The sequence below is a fragment of the Ceratotherium simum genome, chromosome 29 (assembly GCF_057802395.1).
Source record: "Ceratotherium simum simum isolate JZ-2026a chromosome 29, ASM5780239v1, whole genome shotgun sequence".
NCBI classification, from domain to species: Eukaryota; Metazoa; Chordata; class Mammalia; order Perissodactyla; family Rhinocerotidae; genus Ceratotherium; species Ceratotherium simum.
In genome coordinates this window covers 23,376,519-23,403,662 of record NC_141928.1, presented here as the reverse complement: position 1 = coordinate 23,403,662, position 27,144 = coordinate 23,376,519, and the positions used below count along the sequence as shown (strand labels likewise).

At 39.2% G+C, this 27,144-nt stretch overlaps 1 protein-coding gene across 6 annotated transcripts in view; it reads left to right on the top strand.

Annotated features, from left to right (window-relative positions):
• KIAA1958 (KIAA1958 ortholog) overlaps window positions 1-27,144 on the top strand; it is a 151,776-nt gene that overhangs the window by 29,948 nt on the left and 94,684 nt on the right. The window contains exon 1 of one of the 6 annotated variants that reach the window (XM_087419289.1): window positions 14,886-15,403. The exons of the other annotated variants lie outside the window; for them this stretch is intronic. The gene's annotated coding sequence lies outside the window, so the exon portion shown is untranslated. Of the gene's footprint in view, window positions 1-14,885; window positions 15,404-27,144 lie in introns of those variants that run through there. 6 annotated transcript variants of the gene reach the window in all.

The following is a 27,144-nucleotide window of genomic DNA, read 5'->3' as shown; positions in this document are numbered from 1 at the left end:
TCAGATCCTGGGTGCGCACCGACACGCACCACTTGTCAAGCCATGCTGTGGCGGTGTCCCATATAAAGTGGAGGAAGATGGGCATGGATGTTAGCCCAGGGCCAGTCTTCCTCAGCAAAAAGAGGAAGATTGGCAGATGTTAGCTCAGGGCCAATCTTCCTCACACACATACAAAAAAATCTAGTGGGTCCTTGGAACAGCTGGCTGCCCAGGGCACCAGGCGCAGGAACTCATTCTCGTTGTATGGATGTGACATTCAGCATCTGCCTTTTGGTCAAGGTAGGTGGAATGGAAATTTTAATCCCTGTGGCCCAGGTTCCTTTTAGAGTTGAGTGGATGGTGGGAGTATCCCCAACTTAATAGGTGTGGGTGGACTGAATTAGCAAGATACAGGGCTATGTAATGACAACTGGGCGATATCTTTTCTACCCACAGCAAAGCCACCTACCATCATAGCCACCCATCATCAGAGCCATCCATCAGAAACTAATTTCTTTTCTGTACTCATGAATCCTAATTTGAGAAGTGACATGAGAATCAGATGCTAAGGGTGGAGGATAGGCCTGGTAGGATGCTGAAACTTTTCAGATGCGTGCATAATTGGAAGTGTTGATTTTAAAGCAGCAAGCAGTAGGCATGTGGTTTTAGAAGCTTTGCACTGGATTAAATGAAATTTAGGCCATTGATGAGATCTAGTCTCTGGCCTGGAATTTCTTCATCTTGTTTTATGCTTTTGAAAGTCCTGAGGAAGATAGTTTTGAATTTCTTAGTGAAATATTTTTATAAAAATGATCAAAAGTGAACACTTGCACACATCTTTCTGGAAGGTGTGTGTATGAGCACGTGCTCTAGTGTCGTTTTAGCACAGGTTGTTCTGTTACCATGCAAAGGGGCACGATCTGCTTGCCACAAGACAAAAGCCAATCGTCAAGAGGCAAGATGGTGGCAGAGAAAGGGCATTTTATTAAGCGATAAGCTAGCAAATTGCAAGATGATCGACTAGCATCCTAAAGAACCATCCTAAGGGGGACACAGAATCTTGAAGCAGTTACATAGGCTGGTGGGTTTAGGGGAAGGGGTTAGGAATGTTGGCCGTCTGGTATTACAGACTGGGAGTCGCCACACCAGCTCTTTTAGTTGTCATTGATGATGGCTATCAGTGTAGACTCTCTGTCTGGGGGTCATGACATTCCTAAGGAACTCAAAAGAACAAAGTTACTGTCTTATCGCAGCTGGGAGGTAACATACACAAGCAGGGGTCATAAAATCTACAGAACAGGTGGATGTCCTGGAGGGTGCATATCCAGCTGGGTTAGTTAGTCAGAGGTCATTCAAAGTTACAATATGGTTTTTTTTCTGTAATATGACTTCCCTTATGTCAACCTTGTGTTGAGCTGGTATCAGTTCTATAACCTCTAGTCTAGACTTGTATGGAACTGGCCCTAGTATTAGTAGACACTGATGGATCAGCTACAGGGGGCCCAGGATGCCATCTAGAAAGGGGCAGCTGGCTGTAGAGTGTGCTCTCAGATGCGATAGTTAATGAATGGATGAGGTCGGTGAATCTGCAAACTAACAGAGGTGAGGTCAGGGGATAGAACTGGTTTGGATGAGAAGTATAGCACTATAATAAATAATAGCTGCCCTTCATTGAGGACAGACTATGTGAGCTGAGCTGAATGTTGAATATATAGCAAAACCAGGGAGGCAGTTAGCTGGACTGGGCAGTGGCAGTCATGCAGAGAGAAGTTTCTTAGTCTTTTTGCTGAAATGTGATGTCAGTCTATTACATATATTATCTTACTACAGCAATACAACTAAGGTTCTGTTACTGTTGTTTCTGTCTTATAAATGTGAAGATTGAGTCTCAGAGGTTAAGTGAATTGCTCAAAGTTAGACTGCTAGTAATTGCTGGAGCCGAGATTTGAACCATGTTTCTCTGATGCCAAAGCTTGTGCATGGTGTATTGAACCATTGTATAGCAGATATGATCCATGGGGTGATGTGACTTTTCTTGAATTTGCCTTAAAAAAAAAAAGCCTTTAAGTTTGCCCCACCATGTTTTAACAGAGAAGTTTAACAGGAACTTTGCCCTGAATGGCAATTTGCAAGTAGCTCTTGAATAAGAGCTAGTTGAATAAGAGCTAGTAAGTTTATTCAGCATCGGCAGTGAATCTGAGCAGGTTGCCAGATGGTGCGCAAGGGCCCCCGTCACACATGTGATGCCATTTCAGGAGAGGTGGCTTCTTTCAAAGGCCGGTTGATCCATGTTTACAGACTACTGACTGGTGAGATTAGGAAAGTCAGTGTGGATGGTTTAGCAGAACCACAGAAAACTCAGTGTGTATGACCTAGGCATTGTTGATGAAGTTGTTAGTATTTCTCTGTATATGAAAGAAAATGCTAAAACAAAACCCAAGATGCACATACGGTGATCAGATTGGCTCTGTTGCAGATGGCTTTGCTTTTATTCTCATGGGCGGATAGGCGTGGGGCGAGTTGTGTTCCTGGAAGTCATTGCGTACATCAAATATGCCCCAAGTGGGGATTGTACATAATATGCAAACCCTCTAAGAGAGTTAAGGCGGGATCCTTGAGTAAGATTTCATAACTGAGGGAGCACTGATGTTGGTAGGTGATAAAGCACAATTGCAGATTGCATTACAGAGATTTCACGCTAGTCTTACTTTGGAGCCATTGTCTCCCTTCCCCCAACACACATACATACATACATACACACAAGGCTTTTGCTGCTCTTATTCTAGCAAACCAATTTACCCCTTCTAAGTTGAATTTCTAAAGAGTGAGTTTTTTTTTTGGATGCGTCCCTCCACCCCAACTTATTTCTCCTGTTGATTTGAGCTCTTTTTCAGCATTAATCGATCATTTCCTATCCATATTTCTGTGTATCCAAAGCTAACGAGATGACACCGGTGGTACTGATGTTAGTGCTGAAGGATTAACATAGCTCTGAAGGAGAGAATTGTGTTGAGGGGGGAGATTTGAAAAGGGTCTAGTTACAATGCTGTTGAAATAAAATGTGGATGGATCCAAGACCCAACCAAGGATATGTGAAAACTCAGAACAAAGCATGGGCAGTAGAACTGGACTGCAGTAATTGGCTCTTTTTTGTATGCTCAAAACCACTTACAAACTCTTGGCTTTGGTGTGCTCCGCATTTGAAGGGGGTCCAGTTTTGTGACCTTTTGCAATTTGTGCTACACCTTGGAATATAAGGAGAGAGTGTAACTGAGAGAGCTGCTTTTTTTTTAATTGTGGTAAAATATATATAACATAAAACTTACCATCTTAACCATTTTTAAGTGTACAGTTCACTGGCATTAAGTATATTCACATTGTGCTACCATCACCACCATCCATCCACAGAGAGCTGTTTTCTTTTATGATGCTATAGAAAAGTGAGAAACTTCCCTTCATAAAGATATAGAGCACTGCTGTCCAGTAGAACTTTGTGCAGTGATGGAAATGTTCTCTTTCTGTGCTGTTCAGTACAATAGCTATTAGCCACATGTGGCTGTTGAGCACTTGGAATGTGGCTAGTAAGGAACTGAAATTTTAATTATATTTAATTTTAATTATTTTTAAGTTTAAGTTTAAATAGCCACGGTAGAAGAGGATTAGTAAGTCTTTAATGACCCTGGTGCTGCCCTGGCACCTTAGGATTGTTGCTGGGTAGGGCTGCCTCCAAAGGAGTCAGGGCTTGCCATCTATGGTAAACTAGGATTGCATTTTCTCAGAGAAGTAATAACAAAAATTCTAGTTGTCTGTGTTATGAGGCAATATTAGTTTCATACTTCTGGTCAGCAGAGTGGGCTAAATGAGATTTTTGTGGGTGGCCTGAGAACCTAATTACTCTATGCATAGCATTGTTTTTATGACAAAATCCTCATTTCTATGTTAAACCAATTGATTTACCGTCTTTGGACCTCAGTCTCCTTGAAGAGACTTGCTATGTGTTTTATTTCCCCATAATGTTCTCCATGGAGGATTACAAAACATTGTATATAAGGCTCGATACATGTTGACTCTAACTGGTGTGTCAGAGATGATTTCATCAGTAAAGGTATTTGTGTAGGTGTTCTGTGTACTGAATAATCAGAGAACATTTTACTGTGCTGCTTGTGAGTTCACATTTGACACAGTTCCTTTTCTGCTTTGCTCTCGTTTCCCATCAGTCACCTATTGCCCATCCTCTCAGGACCATAAACACTAGAAATACATTCTCTCCTGGAATCCGCAGCAGTTGACCTCCTTATAAGCATACAAATCTTGAGAAAATGAGCATTTCCTGTGGTTTTCATTTATTCATAATGGTATGTTCACAGTAATGGGGAGGTAGGCTGATTCTGGGGACCATCGGTGGTCTGTTCATTACCTGAATTATTTGGCTGTTCCTAATGATGCCATTACTCCTGCTTTATTGGTGTTATTGCTGCAATTATTCATATATAAAAGTAATTTTGCCTAGTACCTATTATATGAAGGGGAATTTATTGTATATTGCTGTTTTATGTAATTTTCTAGTCCCCATAGAATTCCACAGTTTTACTTCGTCTGAATGAGAAAAGCCACATTGTGCCCTTGATTATTGTTGCTATTTTGTAAACTTATTACATTGCATAACCAAAATAGGAACAAATAGACCCCCAAATTACTGAATCTTGGTGAGCACAGAAAAGAAGGAATAGGACAAAGGGATTCAGGAGCTGTTATTAGGGACCTTGGGAGTGGGAGAAGTTGCAAAGCTCCTTTTAAGTTTTTATTCTTATGTATCCCCATCGATGAATTCTCCCAATGCCATCCTAATCATTGACTATCTGGGGTCGTGGTGTCCATATTTATCTAAGTTGTTCTACAGGGCTTAAAGAAAAGAATCGCCTTTGTACGTCTCTGGGAGGTGCTAAACACCTTGAAGTTACTGCTTCTGTAAGCCCGGGAGGTGTTTATTTTTTTATTTTATTTTATTTTTTAAATAATTTTATTTATTTATTTTTCACCCAAAGCCCCAGTAGATAGTTGTATGCCATAGCTGCACATCCTTCTAGTTGCTGTATGTGGGATGTGGCCTCAGCATGGCCGGAGAAGCGGTGCGTCAGTGGGCACCCGGGATCCGAACCCGGGCCGCCAGCAGCGGAGTGCACGCACTTAACCGCCAAGCCACGGGGCCGGCCCCCGGGAAGTGTTTATGATGAACTCCTTCAGGCACTAACATGTTTATGTACCAACCTTTTCATCTCAACTTTTAAACAGATAGTATTGTCTAGGCATTAAGACACTCTCCTACTTCAGCATCTTTACACTTAATGTTCTCTTTGCCTGGAATTTTTTCCCCACTCCGCTTCACATAAGTTGCTCCTTTGCGTTTCTCAGTTCTCAACTTAAGAATCACTTTTTCAGAAACACCTTCCCTGACCATCCTAATTAGGTCTACCCTGTAGTTCTTTATCATAGCACCTTGTTTGAATTCTTTTCCAGCATTTACTTCATCTCTGATTATTTAGCATGAGCTTCTCTGCTGATTGACCTTGAGGTTTATATATATATAATGAGGTGTGTGTGTGTATATATATATATATTTACATCTACCTATTGGACGTTTCATACATTTATTTATTCTCAAGTATTTATTGAATGCCTACTATGTGCCATATGCTAAGAGGACAGACGATCCTGGCCCCTGCCCTATCCTCTGGGTTTATAGATTATAAAGCAAATAATGATAATCAAATATAGTCAGTCCTCATTATTCGTGGATTCCATATTTTTGAAGTCAGCTATTTGCTAAAATTAATTTGTAACCCTGAAATCAGTGCTTGCAGTGCTGATTTGCAGCCATGTACAGAGTGGTGAAAAATATGAGTTGATGTTCCCAGCTGAGGTTGAACAAGGCAATGCTCTGCCTTCTGGTTGTATGTCTCATACTGTAAACAAGTGTCCTTTTCCTGGTCTATTTAGTGGTATGTTTTTTGCATTTTTGTGTTTTTTGTTGGTGATTTCACTGTTTAAAATGGCCCCCAAATATACTGCTAAAGTGCTGTCTAGTGTTCCTGAGCACAAGAAAGCTGTGATGTGCCTTATGGAGACAATACTTGTTCGATAAGTTTTATTCAGGCATGAGTTATAGTGCTGTTGGCCGTGAGTTCAATGTTAATGAATCAACAGTATACGGTATGTTGAATAGGTATCTTTAAACAGAAACACTGATAAAACAAGGTTATGTGTTGACCACTTGTTGAAAATTTTACGATCAGAGACTCACAGGAACCTAGCCCTGTAGTCCTCTAGGAGCAGTGGTTCACTATTCACTAATTCAGTGTTCAAAGTGACTTTACAGAACATAACTGCTGCAGATAACAAGGAATAACTGTACCTGCAAAGTGCAGGTATCTTTGCACTATCTTAAGTGCAAAGAAAGAAACAAGCAGGGTGCTCTGATGGAGAGTAATTGGTAGTGGGCTTCTTGGGAAGTAACATTTAAATTGAGATCTATGGAACAAATAGGAGGAATAACATTTCAGGCATAAACAATGGCTCTAAAATAAGAAGGACCTTGATATTTTTAAGGAATTGAAAGAAAAGTGTTATAGCTGGAGGAGGGTAGCACAGGATGAAGTTGGAGAAGAAAGCAGGAACTCGATTATGTTGCCTTTTGGAGACCACATTAAGGAGTTTAGTTTTGGAGTATGTAATGGGAAGCCATTGGAAGGTTTTGAGTGGGGGTGGGGTAGGGGGTAAGATGATCTGCTTTATGTTTTAAAAAGATAATTGTGTCTGTTGTGGGGGGAATGATTTGAAGAGGGTAAGGGGTGAAATGGAGAAATGGGGTAAGAGGCATGGTCGTCCATACTCAGTAATTGCCAAATCTGCCCGTATTACCTCCTACATAGTTCTGAACTCTCTCCGTTCCTCACTGCTGCAGTTTGCCATCTTTTCCTGATCTGCTCCCACAACTTCATACTGGTCTCTCTGCCTAAACCCTGGCCTACTTTGTCTCCAGAGAGATGCGATCTATTGAAGTCACCCATCTTATCATGCCACCGCCCTCCTTAAAACCCTCCAGGGACTCCCTAGACCTCTTGACAGTCTGGTGCCTTCTTGCCTTCCAAGCACCATCCATCAATATCCTTTGCTTTGTACTTAGTGCCCCCTAGACAGAATTATTTTCTGTCTCCCCACATATCAGTTGTTTGGGGGCCTGCTTGACTTTCTTTACTTATGAATCCTTTGCCACTTACTACCTCATGCATGATTAGGTGCCCCTGGGTATTCCCATGATACCCAAAGCAAGTACCTTACACTTAATCATTTTCTGTCATTATCATCTATGTATCAGCCAGGCCCTCGACTTTCTTCTCACAATTAGACTGTGAATTTCATATGGTTTGTTTGTTTTTGAATCCTCAACATCCAGCATAGTTTTTATTTTATTTATTTATTTTTTTGGTGAGGAAGATTAGCTCTGAGCTAACATCTATGCCCATCTTCCTCTACTTTATATGTGGGATGCCGGCCACAGCATGGCTTGATAAACGTTGCCCAGGTCTGCACCGGGGATCCAAACCTGCGAACCCCGGGCCACTGAAGTGCAGCATGTGAGCCTTAACCACCACGCCACCGGGCTGGCCCTCCAGCATAGTTTTTAGATTAAATGTTTGTTGGACTAGCAGTTAAGTGCACCTGTTCCACTGCTGGTGGCCCGGGTTCAGATCCCGGGCACACACTGACGCACTGCTTGTCAGGCCATGCTGTGGCGGTGTCCCCACATAAAGTGGAGGAAGATCGACATGGATGTTAGCTCAGGGCCAGTCTTCCTCAGCAAAAAAGAAGTTGATTGGCATGGATGTTAGCTCAGAGCTGATCGTCCTCACACACACAAAAAAAGTTTGTTCAATGGATCCGTTAATGAATGTTAGCTGATTTCTTGGCCAGTATTAGGTGATACTTTTCCTTTAGATGGAATTATAGAAATAAAAGCAGTGTCCCAACACATACATGTTCATTTATTCATTCTAAAAATGTTCGTCGAGTGCCAGGAGGTTTTCTAACAATGGAGTATAGAGTAGCGTCACAGAACAAAGTCCCTGCTCTCTTGGCACTTAGATGTGTCTGATCTATCTGTACTTACATATCCATTTTCTATCATTCGTATATGTATGAATGATATGTGTGTGTATATATATTTCTGGAGTAGTTTTATTTATTTATTTATTTTTAAAGATTTTATTTATTTATTCCCCCCCCCAAAGCCCCAGTAGATAGTTGTATGTCATAGTTGCTGTATGTGGGATGTGGCCTCAGCATGGCCGGAGAAGCGGTGCGTCGGTGCGTGCCCGGGATCCGAACCCGGGCCGCCAGCAGCGGAGCGCGAGCACTTAACTGCTAAGCCACGGGGCCGGCCCAGTAGAGTAGTTTTAGATTTACAGAAAAGTTGCGAAGATAGTTCAGATAGGTCCCATGTACTCCATATCCAGTTTCCCCTATTATTAACATCTTACATTAATATGGTACATTTGTTACAATTAATGAACCAATATTGATACATTACTGGTAAGTAAAGTCCATACTTCATTCAGATTTCCTTAGTTTTTTACCTGACGTCCTTGTATTTATTTATTTTGTTGTGAGGAACATCAGCCCTGCGCTAACATCCATGCTAATCCTCCTCTTTTTGCTGAGGAAGACCGGCTCTGAGCTAACATCTATTGCCAGTCCTCCTCCTTTTTTTCCCCAAAGCCCCAGTAGATAGTTGTGTGTCATAGTTGCACATCCTTCTAGTTGCTGTATGTGGGACACGGCCTCAGCGTGGCCGGAGAAGCGGAGCGTCGGTGCGCGCCCGGGATCTGAACCCGTGCCGCCAGTAGCGGAGTGCGCGCACTTAACTGCTAAGCGACGGGGCCGGCCCCCTAAGGTCCTTTTTCTGTCGAAGATCCTAACCATGATACCGTATTACATTTAGTCATCATGCCCTCTTAGGCTCCTCTGGGCTGTAGCGGTTTTTCAGGCTTGCTTTGTTTTGAATGCCCTTGACAGTTTTAAGGAGTACTGGTGTATTGTGTGGAATGGAGAATGTCCCTCAGTTTGGGTTTGTCTGATATTTTTCTCATTATGGGTTCTTGGGAGGAAGACCACAGAAGTAAAGTGCCATTCTCATCACCTCATATCAGTGGTACATGCTGTCAACATGAATTATCACTGTTGATGCCTTGATCACTTGGCTGAGGTCGTGTTTGTCAGGTTTTTACACTGTAAAGTCCTCCCCCCTCCCCACACCACCATACTTGACTTCTTGGAAGGAAGTGACTATGTGCAGCCCACACTTCAAGGATGGAGGGTTATGATCTACCTTCTTGAGGAGGCAGTATTTACATTTTGGAATTCTTCTATACAGTAGATTAGTTTGTTCTCTCCCGTTTATTTAGTCAGTCATTTATTTAAATCAGTATGGACTCATGGATATTTATTTTTTGCTTTGGTTTGTAATGCCATACTGCTTTATTTTATTGCTCAAATTGTTCTAGCTTTGGCCATTGGGAGCTCTTTGAGTTGGCTCCTGTGTGCCTTTGGCATACTCCCATTGGTTTGTTTTTTGAACACTTCCTTATTTTCTGGCACTATAAGGGTACTCAAGTATCTATTTTTGAAAATTTAAATAATTTCCCCTCGCTTTCTTATTGAATTTGAAAATAACTTGATGTGCTTATATGAACTCAGACTATTAGGTAGATAAAAATTTTTCATTATTGATTGGTTTTATTTCTTGTGATGATTTATATAGCTACTTCCTAAAGGTGAAAATATGTATGAGTATGAATTTTCTCAGAGTAAATATTGGGTTTATGACCAGTTTTATACTTTCAATTTGTTCAGATATAACTTTCGCTTTCCAAATCGTATTAGAGAATTTTTATATTTCTTTGGCTTTCAGGGACATTTATGGTTGCCAGTAGCTGAACAGATATCATTATGCTGGAAGTGTTTGAGTGATTATATATGCTGAGTGGTAAGATTGCTTAGTCTAAAAAAGGACTCCATAATATTTGGCTTTTGGTTATAATTACCAGTCATGCTTGCCAGAAATTAAGTTTAGTTTTCAGAAGCCTGAATTCTTCATATGTTTATCTCTAACTATTTCAGAAACTGTTGTGGAACTGTCAGTAATTCCGTTATATGTTAAATGTTCGGCTTATTATAAGTTACAGCTGATGGAATAACATATAGTAAATGATTGTACAATATGGGAAATGCTTAAGATAACAGATGTAGATAGTAATATTTAGTTTGGTTACAACTTTGTTAAAAGGAAACTAACTGACCCCAAGTACAAATAAAAGACTAGAAGGGAAATACCAAAATGTTAACAATGAGTGTCTATTAAGGTAGTGTGACACACCTTTTCTGTGATTTTCCAGTTTAAAAAAATTGGCATGTATTACTTGTTTAATGAAGAAGTGAGAGCATTTTTTAAAATTAACGAACAAGCATAATCTGCAGGGATTTCTATTGGGTACTAATTTGTTTCATTCTAGATACTGAAAGTTAAAAGGCCTTTCAGGGGCTGGCCCAGTGGTGTAGTGGTTAAGTTTGCCCAATCCACTTCAGTGGCCCAGGGCTCGCAGGTTCAGATCCCAGGCACGGACCTATGCACCGCTTACCAAGCCATGCCGTGGCAGGTGTCCCACATATAACTTGAGGAAGATGGGCACGGATGTTAGCCCAGGGCCAATCTTCCTCAGCAAAAAGAGGAGGATTGGCCACAGTTGTTAGCTCAGGGCTAATCTTCCTCACCAAAAAACAAACAAAAATAAAAGCCTTTTAAAAAAGGTTCCTTAACTCAGGTTGGTTTTTTCCACTAATGGTTTGGTGAGCCCGTTCTTATTTTTATAATAATTACACTTTATAGTTTACAATTTTCAAAATGTATCTTATTTCACTTAAAAAAAATCTACATCAGATGGATTTTTACTTCAATTATACACACAAATAGATCAAAGTATAAAGATTCACACTCAGCGTTGATGTGTGGAAACCATGACTTCATTAATGTCTGCTCAGCTGGAGCGGAGTTGGAGACTGAGGGCCCTAAAGCCCCTGGAGGCAGAGCCTGGGCTCTGCTGCTGCCACGGCTGCTGACAGACCACATGGCGAGGGACAGCTTCACGTTCCTCTCATACGACACTGATGGCCTCAATAGATACCTTGGGGAGCCTCTTTGGATTAAAAATACCTAGCATGATCTAGCTGCTTTTAATTCTGTTAGCTTCTGGTGGTGAGGGGGAGGTGAATTGAGGCTTGGAAGTTGCAGAGTAGCTTTTGCAGGCTGATGTCTCTGGGTGTCCTCAGGATGGGTCATAGATAGAAGATTATAGTTTACAAAAGATATGTTCCAGTCTTCAAAAAATTTGCAAAGATACCACAATTAAAGGCAGATGCATTTTAAATCATTTATTTTCTTTTTGTAAAGCCTTTTTCTTTTAAGGAAACCATACTTTTCTTTCTAATTTATATAATATAATTTATATATTTAGAGATACATTCGAAGAGTTATGTTTTTGTCCTTAAGCCAGAAGAAAATTCCTTTTTTTCTAATATAACCCTTGTCCCTAGTGGCCAGTGCCCAACCTCTTGTTCTTTCTGTCACTGGGAATTATCATAATATCCAAGAGAATAGAGACTGGAGTGATCATTTTCCCAGTTGCCTCCTGGTGGGTAGTCTGTTTTAATAGAACATTCTGATGTGTATATAAAACAGTAGTGGGATTACCACAGCATTTGGTAGCCCAGCTCTGGAGTTAGGATCACAACATCAAAAACTGGGTCTGCATTCTAGTAGTCCCATTTTGTGGTGGTAGTGGGATTTGTTCCTCCAGTCAGCTAGTGTGTCGCTGTGCATGGTGTAAGCTTGCGCTGGGCCTTGATAAGCAAGTGTACCTTTTAGTAGAATGCCCATGAATTCCTCACAATGGGATTTATCAGTACACTAAAATGATAATCAAGAACTGTGCAAAACTTTAACGCCTCTTTTCTTTTTTTTTTTTTTTAAAGATTTTATTTATTTATTTCCCCCCCCCCAAAGCCCCAGTAGATAGTTGTATGTCATAGCTGCACATCCTTCTAGTTGCTGTATGTGGGACACGGCCTCGGCATGGCCGGAGAAGCGGTGCGTCAGTGCGCGCCCGGGATCCGAACCCGGGCCGCCAGCAGCGGAGCGCACGCACTTAACCACTAAGCCAGGGGGCTGGCCCTAACGCCTCTTTTCTTATTAATGACCCTCAAAGTAGCCCTTAAAAATTATTGCAACAAAATTTCGCTGTCAGTTCACAAAACTGTTTCAGAATTGAGAAATTTATTATATGTATCATATAATAAAAACTGTTGTTACCATTCGGTCATCTTTGCTTTATCTGTCCATCTTTGTGTGTGTATACATGTATATATATATAAAATTATGTACTTAGACACATACACGCTTTCTTACTGAACCACTTTCTTACTGAACCATTTGAAAGTAAGTTGCAGACACGATATATCATGGGTTTCTTTTTAAGTGCAGTTTGTCTAAATAGTCCCTATATTGCATTGCTACTACTTCCTTCCCCCCTAATTACCCTCTCCCACTTTAGCACTCCGTTTGTGGGTAACCCATATAATCTAGTATGTATCCTTCCGTATTTATTCTGTGCTCGTATAATTACATACACACATATTCATATATGCACTTTTGTCGTTGTTTTACAAAAAATGAAATCATATGCACATTTTTCTGCATCTTGCTTTTTTTATTCAAACATACCTTGGGGAACTCCATTACAGTCAACTGATATAACTGTTTTTAATAATAACTGTAAGATATATTTCACATATGATAAATACACCTATTTAAACTGTACAATTCAGTGATTTTTAGTATATTTACAGAGTTGTACAACCTAATCCCCACAATCAATTTGAGAACATTTTTGTCACCCTAAAAGGAAACCTGGTATCCATTAGCATTTACTCCCTATTTCCCCCCAAACCTACTCCCAATTGTAAACGACCACTAATCTATATTCTGTCTCTATAGATTTGTCTAGTCTACCCATTTCATATAAATGGAATGTGTGGTCCTTTATGACGTGATTATTTCACTTAAAATAATGTTTTCAAAGTCCATCCATGTTGTGGCTTTTGCTGTATTATCTGAATATTTTACGATGATTAGGTATTAGAAGAAAACAAAATATTTAAAATTTGCAGTATAATGTTTCAGTATATAACAGTAGTTGACTCTGAGGGGTTTATATGGGTGATCATTTTACTAGTCTGTCAACTTTTATCTATACTTGATAATAGTAAAAAATTGTGAAAAAAGCTCCACTAGAATGTTTTCTATGATCACACTATTGTAATATTTAATGAAATTTTAAAATCACACTTAAATAAAGAGACAAATGTCTTAAACATTACAAAATTATGAAATTATTTTTCTAGTCCTTTTGGTTTTTGTTTAAATTAAATTCCTAAGTTATTTGGAATTTCATGTAACATATAAATAAATAATTTCATTAAAAAATTTTACTGCTCTTTCTAGGTAGACAGGCATATCATCTGGACATAATGCTGGTTTTGTAATTCTTTTCCAATATTTTTGTCTATCATCTTGCCTTCTTGTACAGTCCAGCACATTTAGAACAGTTTTGAATGATAATGATGAGTAGGCATCCTTATTTTAAATTTTTAATGGCAATCTCTTGTTCCAATTTTAAGGTTTTATGTTTTTTGATAAATATTATTTATTGGGTTAAGGATGTTTTCTTCTAATGGTAAAGTAGTTAAGTGAAACAGGAGTCAAATCAGAGAATTAAATGGAAAAAAAATCTGGTGAAAAACAATTCTAAATGGTAGAACAGAAGTGATGCCTGAAGGTAGAGGGTAATAATCAGCTGATGGGACTGCCAGAAGTTCTTACATCCAGACAGAAAAACTCTTAGTCCTATATGTATATTTCAAATCAATGTGTTAAAAGTAAAACAAGAAAAACAGATCTTACAGAGCCTGTGAGATCTGAGACATACTGGGACACCACTGGTGCATGCTCAAATGAGTTCACTGCATAAATCCTGAGACTGATGTGTGCTTCGGGATAAAAGCCCTTCTAGAAGGAAGTATGCCAATTCACCAAAAAACCCCCAAATATATCCTTCTTAGCACTATTTTAAGGGATGTTCATTTTGCCAAAGGTTAAAATTATTGGATGGGTTAGTTGCCTTGTGAATATACTCTACTTGAATATATACAATGAATATGATTGTATTCCTATGAATATATTCTTAATAAATCTATTGATAGTCATTAAATTTTAAACTGAGCTCAGAATTTCTCAATATGGTCAAGAGTACAGGTCGTGAATATGAATATATGCTGATGAAAGTATGAATATAGTCTTAATGAATATATTGATATTCATTAAATTTTAAACCAGGTTCAAAAATGCCCCAATATGGTGAAAAACATAGCTCATGAATATGAATATAAACTTATGAAAATATTCATGAATATATTAATATTTATTAATTTTAAACTGCACTAAAACGTTTTCCGAATAGGGCAAGGAAGACTATATTCATGAATATATTCATAAGGAGGATATATAGTCACGAATATAATCATTATGAAGAATATACTCACATTTATTGAATATATTCATGAAGAATATATTCATAAGAAAACTAAAGCACTCTACAACTCTTTGCTCTTTACAGTATAAATACTTCTTAAAATGCTGCTATGAAGCAAATATTACAATTTCACTGAAATCTTCAAAAAGTGAAAAAATATAAATTTGGTATATTCAGTGAATTAATCTATTTATAAATTGGCTTTTAGTGAATAGTTTTTGGCAAATTAATTTAGAGCCCCCTCTCTCAACACGAGATGAACCATTATTTATTACAGCATCTACTCTGGGAAAACCAAGACAAGAAAGAGAGGATATTGAAAACAGCTGGGCTATCTTCAGTACTCAGATAAGACCGATTAATGAGTCTAAAGAAATGATGGTACCTGTTTTATGTATGTATGTATGTATGTATGTATGTATGTATGTATGTGAGGAAGATCGACCCTGAGCTAACATCTGCCAATCCTCCTCTTTTTGGTGAGGAAAACTGGCCCTGGGCTAACATCCATGCCCATCTTCCTCCACTTTATATCGGACACCGCCACAGCGTGGCTTGCCAAGCGGTGCGTTGGTGCGCGCCTGGGATCTGAACCGGGGAACCCCGGGCCACCACAGCGGAGTGCGCGCACTTAACCGCTTGTGCTGCCAGGCCAGCCCCGATGGTACCTGTTTTAAGGGAGAGCTTCGAGCTACTGCATGACATCCCAGGAGCAAAGTACTCAGGTAAGTGAGACTCGTATGCCAGGCAGTGACTGTAGGCAGACATTGTTGTTTCAAGTTCCTGTTATCTCCCTTGGGTTCACATTCATGAGACTGTATAGTTTAGCAATGAGGAGTGGTTTCTAGGGTTGGACTACCTGCATTTGAAACCAGACTCCATTTACTGTCCCTGTCCCTTGAGTCCTTTTTTTAAATTGAGGTATAATTTGCATACAGTAAAATGCACGAATCTTAAAAGTATATAACTGATAAATTCTTACATATGTATACACACATATAAACATCACCATGATAAAATGTAGAACACTTCCCTCACCCTAGAAAGTTTTCTTGTGCCCCCTCCTAGTCACTACTCACCCTTGACACCACCGTTCTGACTCCTATCACTGTTGTTTTGCCTGTTCTTGAAATTCATATACATGGAATATACAATATATATTCTGATTTGTCTGGCTTCCTTCACTGAGCATAATAGTTCTGAAGCTTATTCATTATAGTTGTGCTTATTGGTAGTATGTTCTTTTTTATTGCTGTCTGTTGTATGAATATACAAAAAATTTTTAATCCATTCTCCTGATTTGGGGTTGTTCTCAGTTTTGGGCTGTTAGGAATAAGACTACTATTTATATTCTTGTGCTTTTTGTGGACACATATACTCATTTCTCAAAGTCTTTTTTGATGAAAATATTATCAGTTATTGTGTATTAAATACCTAATAGGTAATTAAGCAGCACATCTGCTTTGCTTTGAGACAAATACACTGGTTAAAAAGGAAGTTTTAGGAACAAAATACAAAATAATTAAATATGAGTATAACTAAAGGGACTGGCATCTAATATTTATTAATGGATTTTAATTTAGATGTGGGATGGAGAAGTTTGAATGGGGTCGATTCACAATGGGCTTTGCAGGCCCCTGAGGGATCTGGATCTTTTCTTAGTGAAGTGCCCGATACTGTATTAGGTACTTACCATACCTTCTCCTTTAACATTCATAGTGACATTAACAACCGGGAGCCACTTGTATTAGATTACAAACACATCTAGGATGTACCTAGGAGGCACATTTCTTTCTTTTGCTATAGGCTAATTTAATATTTTTTCAAACTTGGAGCTGATAATACTCTGAAGTTACTGTTTTCTTTTGTTAATTCGGTAGTAGTTTGGGGCTGAGGAGTTTAGTCCAGTTACCATCTGCAAAATGATAGAGCTTAACTCAAAATGCAGGGAAACTGGGACGTCACATGGCTTGCTCTGTGAATTTCTTTCTTCACCTTTGTATTTTCTGAGGCTTCTCGCAGTTTGCTACCCTGAGATCTCATACATCAAGCATTCTTCCTGGCCTTTGTCCACCTCAGCAGATTGAAGCTCTGGTCAGCTTGAACGCTGCTCACCCAGTGGCTTCCTGGCAGCAACAACCCACGTTTCTCAACCCATTTATAAAAAACACATTGTAGGCTCATCTTTTGGAAAAACAAGCCCAAATATCATTAGAATCTCTTAACCTTCTGTGGGTACTCAGAAGTAGCCATCTACTTCACATACATATCTGAGCAAAAAATTAACCATTAAATGTAAATTGATCCTGAGTGGGCCAGATCTTGTTAACACCTTGTTTATATGATGTTTTCTATGTGGTATTAATTTTCTGATGTTTGTGCGAGGAATTCTGTAAAATGCTTAACTCCTTCATGAACTTTACCACTAAACTGTGAGCTTTTTCAGGGCAGTACCCATGTCTGATTTATATTTACTATGCTATAGCATCTAGCACAATTTATTGTACATGGAAGATGCTTAATCTTTATATTTTTTTTAATGAATATATGAATTATCTTTCATGAAAATACTTGTTATGGATGATTATCATAATATTTGTAAGAATTTTCAGCTGAAATACCAAGTCATGAGAACATAGATTTTCCTACAATATTTACATTTCCCCCCGTGATGTTTGTGTTGCTATTTTGCCCATTAACTAGTTAAAGGAGGGAGATGTGAACCGTTGTCTGTGTCTCTACTGTCTGAATAAAGATGTCCTCTTTTCCTCTGCGTACCCAGTCTTTGTGCACTAAAATCCTTCTTTTCATAGTTCCACAGTATATTAGATTCGTTTTTTAGCCCTTTTCTTCTCCGTGGGCTTTTTTATGATAAAATGGAGGAAAATGTTTAGCAACTTGTAAAGTTTAAAAAATTTTCTATACTATTAAACTTGAAGTGAATGTCAGATCTGAGAGACCACTATTCAGCCTCTTTATTTTACTGATGAAGAACTCAAAGTTCTAATTACTTCCTTACTATAGCTCATGCCACACTGATTTATAATTGCTTGTTTAATTGTAGGCATCTCCAGCTAGACTTTTAAACTCAGTGGGAACAGGGATCACTCTGCCTCATTTAATGCTGCATCTCTGACACTGAGCACAGTGCTTGGAAGAGTATAGATGATCAGTTATTGGTGTTGAGTAAATAAATAAATGAATCAAGATTGGTGAAGGGATTTTAAGCCCACAGCTGTTGAATCTCAGTTCAGCACACTTAAAGGTGGATGTTTGTGATCTATTCAACCACTCTAAGAGAGTCAAGGTTTGTGGAAATAATTAATTTCCTTAAGTGTGTGCCAAACTCTACAACTTATACATTCCCACACATTGGCTTTCACCATGCTGAGGACTGCTGTACAGGACAGCAATTGATCAAAGAAACACCAGAGGATGCGCTGCCTCAGTTTTGCCAGGATGATATATAAACTCTGAATGGTGTATGTGGAAGAGCCTATAACAAATATCATCTGTTTCAGTCCCCTGATTTCTCCTTCTCAGTAAAGTTCAGGCTCTTTAGCTTTGCCTTTGTAACTTGGCATGCTCTTCTAACCTATTTTTCTTAACTCATGTCTTGCTACCCTCTCTAACCTACTCTATTCGCAACCAACTGAAAGTGTTTGCTGTTCTCTGTATACCCTAAACTTCCCACCTGCTTGCACTTACTCAACATTGTTTTCCCTCTGTATTTCCGACATTGTTCTTCTTATCCTTATCCTGTCCAGTCAGTCCACAGTATTTGTTAAGGCCTCATTATGTGCCAGGCACTGGGCTAGGACCTGAGAGTATAATGATTAATAAAACCGTTAGCCTGTGCTGAAGGAGTTAACACTCTAGTCGAGGTGGACGTTTAGGTAGGGTAACATAGGGCCCTAGGGGAGCAAATGGAGTAGCACCTAATAGAGCCTTGGGAAGGGGTGTTGAAGAAATGACTCTACATCAGTGGTTCTCAAATGGAGGTGAGGTAGAGGGAAGCATTTGACAATGTCTAGAGACATTTTTGGTTGTTATAACTTGAGGGGGGGGTTTGCTACTGGCATCAATTGGGTCGAGGCTAGGAATTCTGCAAAATATCCTATGCACAGGACAATCCCCCACAACAAAGAATTATCCAGCCCAGAATGTCAGTGGTGCTGAAGAGTGAGAAACCTTGCTCTAAATCAAGTTGTAAAGATGGAGTAGGAATGCGTGTAGTCAGGCAAAAAAATGGCAGTATTTGTAAAGATCTGGAGTTAAGGTACCATGGTTTGGAGAACTAGAATGAGTTTAATATGCTCAGCTTTTGAATGGGAAGGAAATAGGTTTGAGTGGTAAGCTTTGCTGGCAGGGTCCGGATTTAGAGGCCTCAAAAGTCATGTTGAAAAATTGAGACATCTTCTCTTTGGCTATTTGATAGAGAGTGATGTTACCGTAGGCAAAACCTTAAATCCACACTAATGTAAATCCACTGATGAGTAAACAGTTGAAACACTCTGGTGCTTTGTAACTACTAACAAATCTGAGTTTTTCAGTAGACACCCATGGTAGAGCACTGTGGCTGAGAACAATCATTCTAGCAAGTCTGAACTCTTGGTTACCCATCTACTAAGGATCACTGATGAGGCTATGTAAGGGAGGTCCTTGTTAACAGGGGATAACTGGCACTGAAAGGGCATTTAAAGTGAACCCACTTAAAGGAGGGACAAAAATTTTATAGTAGCTAGTGGGGGGACTTGATTGGGGCTTTGTGTTGGGGGTCCCCAAGACCCTTCCCAGGCTTGATGATTTGCTAGAAGGACTCACAGAACTCAGAAAGCTGTTATACTCATGGTTATACTTTATTACAGTGAAAGAATATAGATTAAAACCAACAAAGGGAAAAGACAGGTGGGTAAAGTCCAGGAGAAACCGTGCATAATATTCCAGGTATGTCCGTCCGGTGGGGTCACGTGAGGAAACACTTACTTCTCCCAGCAACGATATGTGACAAAACCAGGGAAGCTCTCCTGAGCCTTGGTGTGCAGGATTTTGATTGAGAGTCAGTCACATAAGCATGTAACACTGTGTGACTGACCTTAGCTACTCAGTCTCCAACATCTCCCTCCCCCAACCCTGGTCAAACTGATGCAGTGTGGCCCAGGCCTCACTCTTACCAGGCAAGATATTCCATGAATTTAGAGGTTATCTCCCAGGAGTTGGTCAAGGGCTAGTCTTCCTTTCTTTGAATGTACAGAGTTTGAGCAACCCTAGCTTGCTGAATTAACCCTTTACTGCATAGCCTTTTTTTTTAAGGTTAAGGAAATTACATTTTATTCCTGCTTTACTATGAGAATTTTTTTTAATTGTAGTAAAATATACATAACGTAAAATCTACTATTTCAACCATTTTTAAGTATACAGTTCAGTGGCATTAAATACATTCATGTTGCACATTGTTGTGTAACCATCACTACTATCTCCAGAACTTTTTCATCATCCCAAATTAAAAATGTAATGTACACATTAAATAATAATTCCCCATTCCACTCTCCCCTAGCCCCAGGTTACCACTGTTCAACTTTCTGTCTCTTTGAATTTGACTTTTCCAGGTCACTCATATAAGAGGAGTCATACAGTATTTATCCTTTTGTGTCTGGCTAATTCACTTAGCAGAAGACATTAAGATTCACCAAGGTTCATCTATGTAGCATGTATTAGAATTTCATTCCTTTTTAAAGCTGATACTGCACAGGCTTCAACTTGAAAAACTGAAAATTATTAATAGTTTTTTAAAAATCTTAATAAAAGAGTTTATATAATCGAAGTTCTGTGCTAATCCTTAGAATGAGCAAGAGGTGGCTTGAATGCTCATTTGGGGGCATAGTTTTTCTGACAAAATTACATAAGGGCCTAGTGCAATATTCTTCACTAATTTCATTTCACTCAGCCAGGTCAGGAACAGGGATGTTTTTGCAGGAATATTCCTTGGCTTCCTCACTTCCCAGGGGCTTCTCTTAGTTCTTAGAGATTTAATTCATTCTTTTTTGAAGTATCTATTGTATCATCTTTGAGGAGTCTTCACATTTGCTAACTGATCTGAGTCTTCCAAAATTTGTTAAATGGCTTTGCATATGATTAAAGCAGTTGTCTAGCATTTTCCAGCAACCCATTCGAATCCTGCATTTTTGGACAAGTTTGTAGTTTCAGTTTACATTCATCCTTCTCTTATGTGGTCATGTGTTTGCAGCATCCAAAAATCAGAGAGTGGCAGAAACAGGTTCCCAGAAGTAGACACTAGTATTTAGAGGAGGAGTTTGAGTGGAGACTGGTCAGTGCATTGATGAATATTTTTGTGTATGACAGCTTTTGCTTTTCTCTATAGTCTCATAATTATAGGGTCATGGTTAACGAGCATCTGGATAACGAGGACTCCTGTACTGTATTTGTGGGAGTAGAGAGTGTTGCTCAATATTCTGTTAGAGAATTTTGCTCACTCACTCATTCAGGGACCGAAATGAGTGAATGTTCCTCCCAGAAATCCCTGGAATGTGCTTCTTTAAGTTGTCATACTTTAAACTTTCCAAAACTTTGGCAGACTGACAGAGGATTAAGGATCTTTGGTTTTAAGCCTTTACGGTTCCCTTGTTTCTAATGTCTGCTTACTCTGTGTTCAGAGTAATCCATCCGTAGTGTTTACAGGCCTAATGTACATGCAAGCATAAAAATAGATCGCTAGCCTCTGGGAACCAGGGCTGTGTCAGGCAGGTCATTACAAGAGGCAATCACTTTTAGCTTGAGATCAGAAAAATCAGAAATCAATAGATTCCCGCCCCACCCCCCACCCCATCCTCATGAAACAGTGGAGCTTAATGTTCAAATATGTTACGATGTAGAGGAGATTACCAAGAAATCACCAACGTGGATAAGTTTGGGACTACTAATTTAAAAACAAGGAAAATCCTCCTCTTTCTTTCTCCAGCACCTTAGTCAGATACTCTGGGGGTTGTGGAGCAATGCCTGCAGCTCTGAAAGCGAGAGGGAGAAGCTGTCTGTCTTTAATATTCTTTGGTAACTCGCAGGAGCTCCAGGTTGGCATAGAGCTTGCATGCCATTCCTCTGGAGCAGTGTAGCACGTTGTTCCTTTCTGGTGGCAAGGGGAGGGGAGCACACAGCCTAGTCTGGACACAGGGTTGAGCAATATCACCCAAGAGGTGGCATAATGTAGTGGTTGGTAACACTGACTCAGGCAGACTACCTTGGGTTAAATCCTGACTCCTTCATTTACTAAGTATGTGACATTGGACAAGTTTCTTAAACTGTCTGACTCAGTTTTCTCATCTGTAAAATGGAGATAATAATAGTACCTCCTCATAAAGGCCAATACGTTAATAGATCTGATGTGCTTGGAATAGAGCCTGGCACATAGTAAGAGCTGTGTCAGTGTGTGTTATCTTTATTGTTAACTTGAATTCTCAGGGGAGCTTTCTCTGACATTTCTAAATAGGTTAAGTCTCTGCTTTGTAAGATCTGATGGTACCACTTATCTCAGTGACAATAAGTACCATTTATCAGATTTATTTGTTTGATTATTGAATTAATGACACTTTCTACAGAACCGAGAGTAAGAATTAGGTTTGTTTTTGCTCACCTTATTCACAAGGTTTGATAAGTGTTCAGGAAATACTTATTGAATGAGTAAGCATTTTTACAATTATAAAATAACTCAGCAATAAGATGTAATTTCACCTCTAAAATTAGCAAAGATTTAAAAAAATAATACTATCATATCTAGGCAGAAAGATAAGGAAAATAGACACAATCATGTATTGCCTTTGGGAGCAGTCTGTGGTAGACCCTGCCTTGAACGCAACTTGACCAAAAGAATTCAGGAAATCTCTGCTTTTGATTCTGTGTCGAGGCATTCATCAAAATGACATAGAGGTATATTAAAAGGTTAATATAAAAGGATGTTCATTGTAGCACTTACATTTGTGAATAATTGGAATCAAAGTAATCAAAATGTCTGAAAGTAAAGGTTTGGTTAATTATAGTTTATCCATCATTAAAAATCGTGTAGAACCATGGTTCTCAAATGAAGATTCTTATATTGGCTACAAGACAGTCACCAAACACCGCATAAAAACAGATTCCCAAGCCCGATGAATCAGAATCTCTAGAGTTGAGCTAAGAAACAGGTCATATATTTTACAGGTGATTTCAGTGCACAGCCCGATTTGGGAACCACTGTTTCAGTGGCCCTCCAGTTAGGCGTTGACTCTTAGTCAACTGAGCCAAAGGTTCTACTCATCTCTTAAAGCCAAGTGAAATGCCAACTATATTAAAATCTTTAGAAACCCTGGAAAGCAAGAAGACTTCAGAAAAGCTGGGGGGAAAAACAAAAAAACAAACCCTTGAAGAAGGGAAGAGGATGGGATCAGATTATCCAGAAAGCTCATTAGTGCTGAGCACCTAACACAAGCCAAGGAAAGGTGGTCTCCCTGCCCCCCACCCCCTGGAAAAATTAGTGGATGAGTTTCTCCAAAAAGAGCAGAAGATTGTCCCAAAAATTGGAGTAGCAAGGCCTGGTTTGGAGGTGGCAGGTCCGGTTGCTGGTACAGAGCCATCTACCTTAGAGCTCACCTCCAGGCAGCATTTTGAGGGAATATCTCATTAAAAGTGAGTGAACTCATTTATAGTTTTAGTCACCATAGACACTCCTGAGATCCCTTGAGTAGAGGTCAGGCAAGTGAGACAGTTAAGGAACAAATAAGACTGAGATATTGCACCACACAGAGTGGGTGATCATGGTTTTCACCCTCTGACTCCTCTAGGTACCTCTTGGGAGCCAAGGAAGTTCGGAATACTCCATGACGTCTCATACCTCCCTTGAGTAGACCCAAGCTGCCTATCGGTTTCTGCCCCCGTACTTCCAAGGGAGACGCAGCCGTTGGTCTCTCCCTGTTACCTCTGCACCCAGGGCAATATCTGCTGCCTTCAAAGTGAAGTAGCTCCTGGCTGAGTTGGAGTGGAGTGGGGCACAGTTTTGAAAAGTTTACCACCTAATGTACAGACACTCACATATTCACATACTCTTATTTAATTCACAGGCCTGTGGCTTTACTCTCTGATTTTGTTGTAAATTATATATTATACAGCCGTCTTCACTTGGCCTTCTTCAGTGAGCTAGACAAAAGATTGTAGCAGGCTTTTCAGTAATGTGTAATTGCAATTAAACATGATGCATTTTTTTTTGTAGAAGGATTTTTAGCCAGTGAATATTCTACTTAGATTGCTGACAGCCCCCCTCCTCTTCTCTGAACTGCTGCTATGCTTCATGCAATCCCATATGTGAATGGGCAGGAGTGGCCTGTGTTCTTGTCAGGTTGGGCAGGAGGTGGTGGGGCAGGGAAGACACACAGTGCTAAGGTTGAGCTGACAGGGGGACAGAACAGGTGGATAGCATATTTCAAATCAAAGAATTCATGAGAATTCATTTGAGTTTGTTTATTCAGTATGTAATCATTTGATATTTGTTCAGTATTTATTAAATGCCTTCTGTGTGTCAGGCTTTGTTAGAGGTACTGAAGACACAGTGCTGGGCAAGGTTTTTACCCTCCCATAGTCTACATTCAGTGATTAAAGAAGGATTACAGATCAAGAAGATGCCTGGCACACAACTCTCTAGCCCTTGAGCACTGTATTTGTATAAAGATTCCCGAATCCTAAAAAACAGTTAGAAATCTAATTCTGGGATTTGGTTTTTAGTAGCTGGGGAGATGGTGATGCCATTTACTGAGAGATAATTAGGGAAACATTAGGGCGTATATGTCTGCTAACCAGATTCACAGAGGATGATGAAAACATCATCTAGTAAGATAGCACCATGAGAAGACTGCCAGCACCACTGTTGACCTTATTTTTAAAGGTCAAAAAGACAGTGAAGAGCCGGAGACAGAAATTGAGAAGTAGCAGTAGGAATGCAAGGTGGGTCAGCACGGAGATTCTGCAAATGTGACTTGTGATGTGAACAAGAAAAAAGACGATCAAATGTATAGTTGACTTACACTTGATAAAATTCAATATCCTTTACAATTAAGAGACATAGAAAACATATTTAACATAGTTAAGAAAATTTTTTAGGAACAAATATCTAATATACTTAATTAGTTAAACACTGGGAGCTTTACTATAAAAGTTAGGAATTAGAAAACAATTTTGAAAAATAAGAATAATGAGGAGGGATTTGCCTTCCTAAATATAAAAACATTTTCAGCCACAAGAATTTTAAATGATGCAGTACTAATTGTAAAATAGATAAATTGATCAATGAATCAGAATATAAACTGTAGTGGTACATGGGAAAGTAAGGAAATTTTTGTGCTTTTGCAGAGGGACCATAATACTCAACCAAAACCATATCTCTTTTTTAATTCCTTTGCATTTCTCAGGGAAATGGTCTCTTTCCTTTGAATATTTTCTCAAGTGAAGGCTGTGGCCTCAAATTGGAGAGTTTAGTCCTATTACCAGTTCTCTGAAATTCAAGTCATCTTGATGTCTGTTAAGCCCTTTTCCAAGTTTCTAAAGTACTTCACTTTATGAACAAAAATAGGTTTCTCACATCCCCAACCCCTGTCACTGACTCACCATCTCTTCTGGAACAATTATACCACTTTCAGTACTTGCCATCCCCATTCCTAAAAATGAGAGTCAGAATGGAGGCGCTATTAATATGATATATACAGTAGCTTCAAAATCTCATTCCCATGAGCAAATATTTCGCAATAATAAGAAAGACCTGTTCCCCCTTCCTGAGAGCCAGCGAAGATATTAGAATTAATTTATATGTTATATAACTGTATCCACATATATATAATATAATTGTATCTGCACTTAACTTATTACCACATTTAAAATGTTAATATAAGGTTTATCCATTGTGCATAAAGAAAATACGTCTCTGTCTGAATGTGCCTCTCTTTCTACAAGCTTTAGAAGTGTAGCTGTAATATAAACCAGAAGCTTTGTAAAACCTAGTAATTTTGGAAACCAGTGGCCAGAGATGAGTTCTTAGAATTGAACCAGCCCTGCAGGTTCCTTTGCATAAAGATGTGAAGAACATGTTGAAGTCAAAGGTGACTTGCAGGATTTGGACTTTAACAGCTGAGGAGATGGTAGTGCCATTTATTGAGATATTAATTTGGATATTAATTGTCAGGTTTTGTACCTGATAACCAGATCCATAGGGGTGGATGAGAGCATCACTTAGTGAGACAGTAATATGAGAAGAGTGCTAGGACCACTGGTAAACTCTAGTTTTAAAAGTCAAAAAGAGAATTAATTTTTCTATTTACTACACTTCTTCCTTGAGTGGGCTGTAAAGCATGAATCATCATGTCAAATCATGCTCGTTGATGGGAAAACCCCTTTAAAATGTGATTCAATAATATTGCTAGTAACATATATGGAACAATTTGAATGAATGGAATTGCCATTGTAATTAATTATGATCCTTTTCTGATAGTAAATAGTAAGAACCTCTGCTCAGTGTAAACTGTAGAAATTAAAAACATGACTAATGGGGAGATATTAAGAATTTTGAGGTATTTATGAGTGAGTATTTTAGATGCATTAATATTTTTTTGTTTTTTTGTGTGTGTGAGGAAGATCAGCCCTGAGCTAATATCCGATGCCAATCCTCCTTTTTTTTTTTTTTTTTTGCTGAGGAAGATTGGCCCTGAGCTAACATCTGTGCTCATCTTCCTCTACTTTATATTGGACACCGCCACAGCATGGCTTGACAAGTGGTGCGTCTGTGCGCGCCCGGGATCCGAACCCGTGAACCCCAGGCTGCTGAAACAGAGTGCGGGCACTTAACTGCATGCGCCACCAGGCCAGCCCCAGATCTATTAATATTTTTGAAAGCGTTTTTGATATCAGTATCAAATTATTGACTAAGATTAAGGTGTTTATTTTCCATGGCAATACAAATTTTATTTAAAATTATTTTTTAGATTAATTTGTTTTCTTGGCAAAGGCATAACTAGCTTGCATGACATAAATGTATATTTCAAGTTAGAACTTAAATTGGATCAATTTCTCAGATGGTCAACAGCATATGTTAGGAGAGGGGAGGTGAGCTATGGTGGAATGGGTAGGGTAAGAAGTACTTCAGATTGTTGCATCTGTTATCCTGACCCTCTGTGTGGGGTGGTAGGATATTGATCTGTATGGGGTGGTAGGATATTGAGGGGAGTTGCTAAGGGTGGATATATAATGGGGGAATTTCAGAACCTTTCTTAGGCCCTTTGTTTGTGTTTATCTTTCTGCCTGGTAGTCTCTTTTCTCCTGTCCCCTCCCTCCCTCATATATGAATTCCTACTAATCCTTCAGCTCTTAGCTGAATTCTCAGAGCTTTCTCTGACCCCCCAGGATAGAACACGTCTCTCTGGTTTTATGCTGTCTTAGC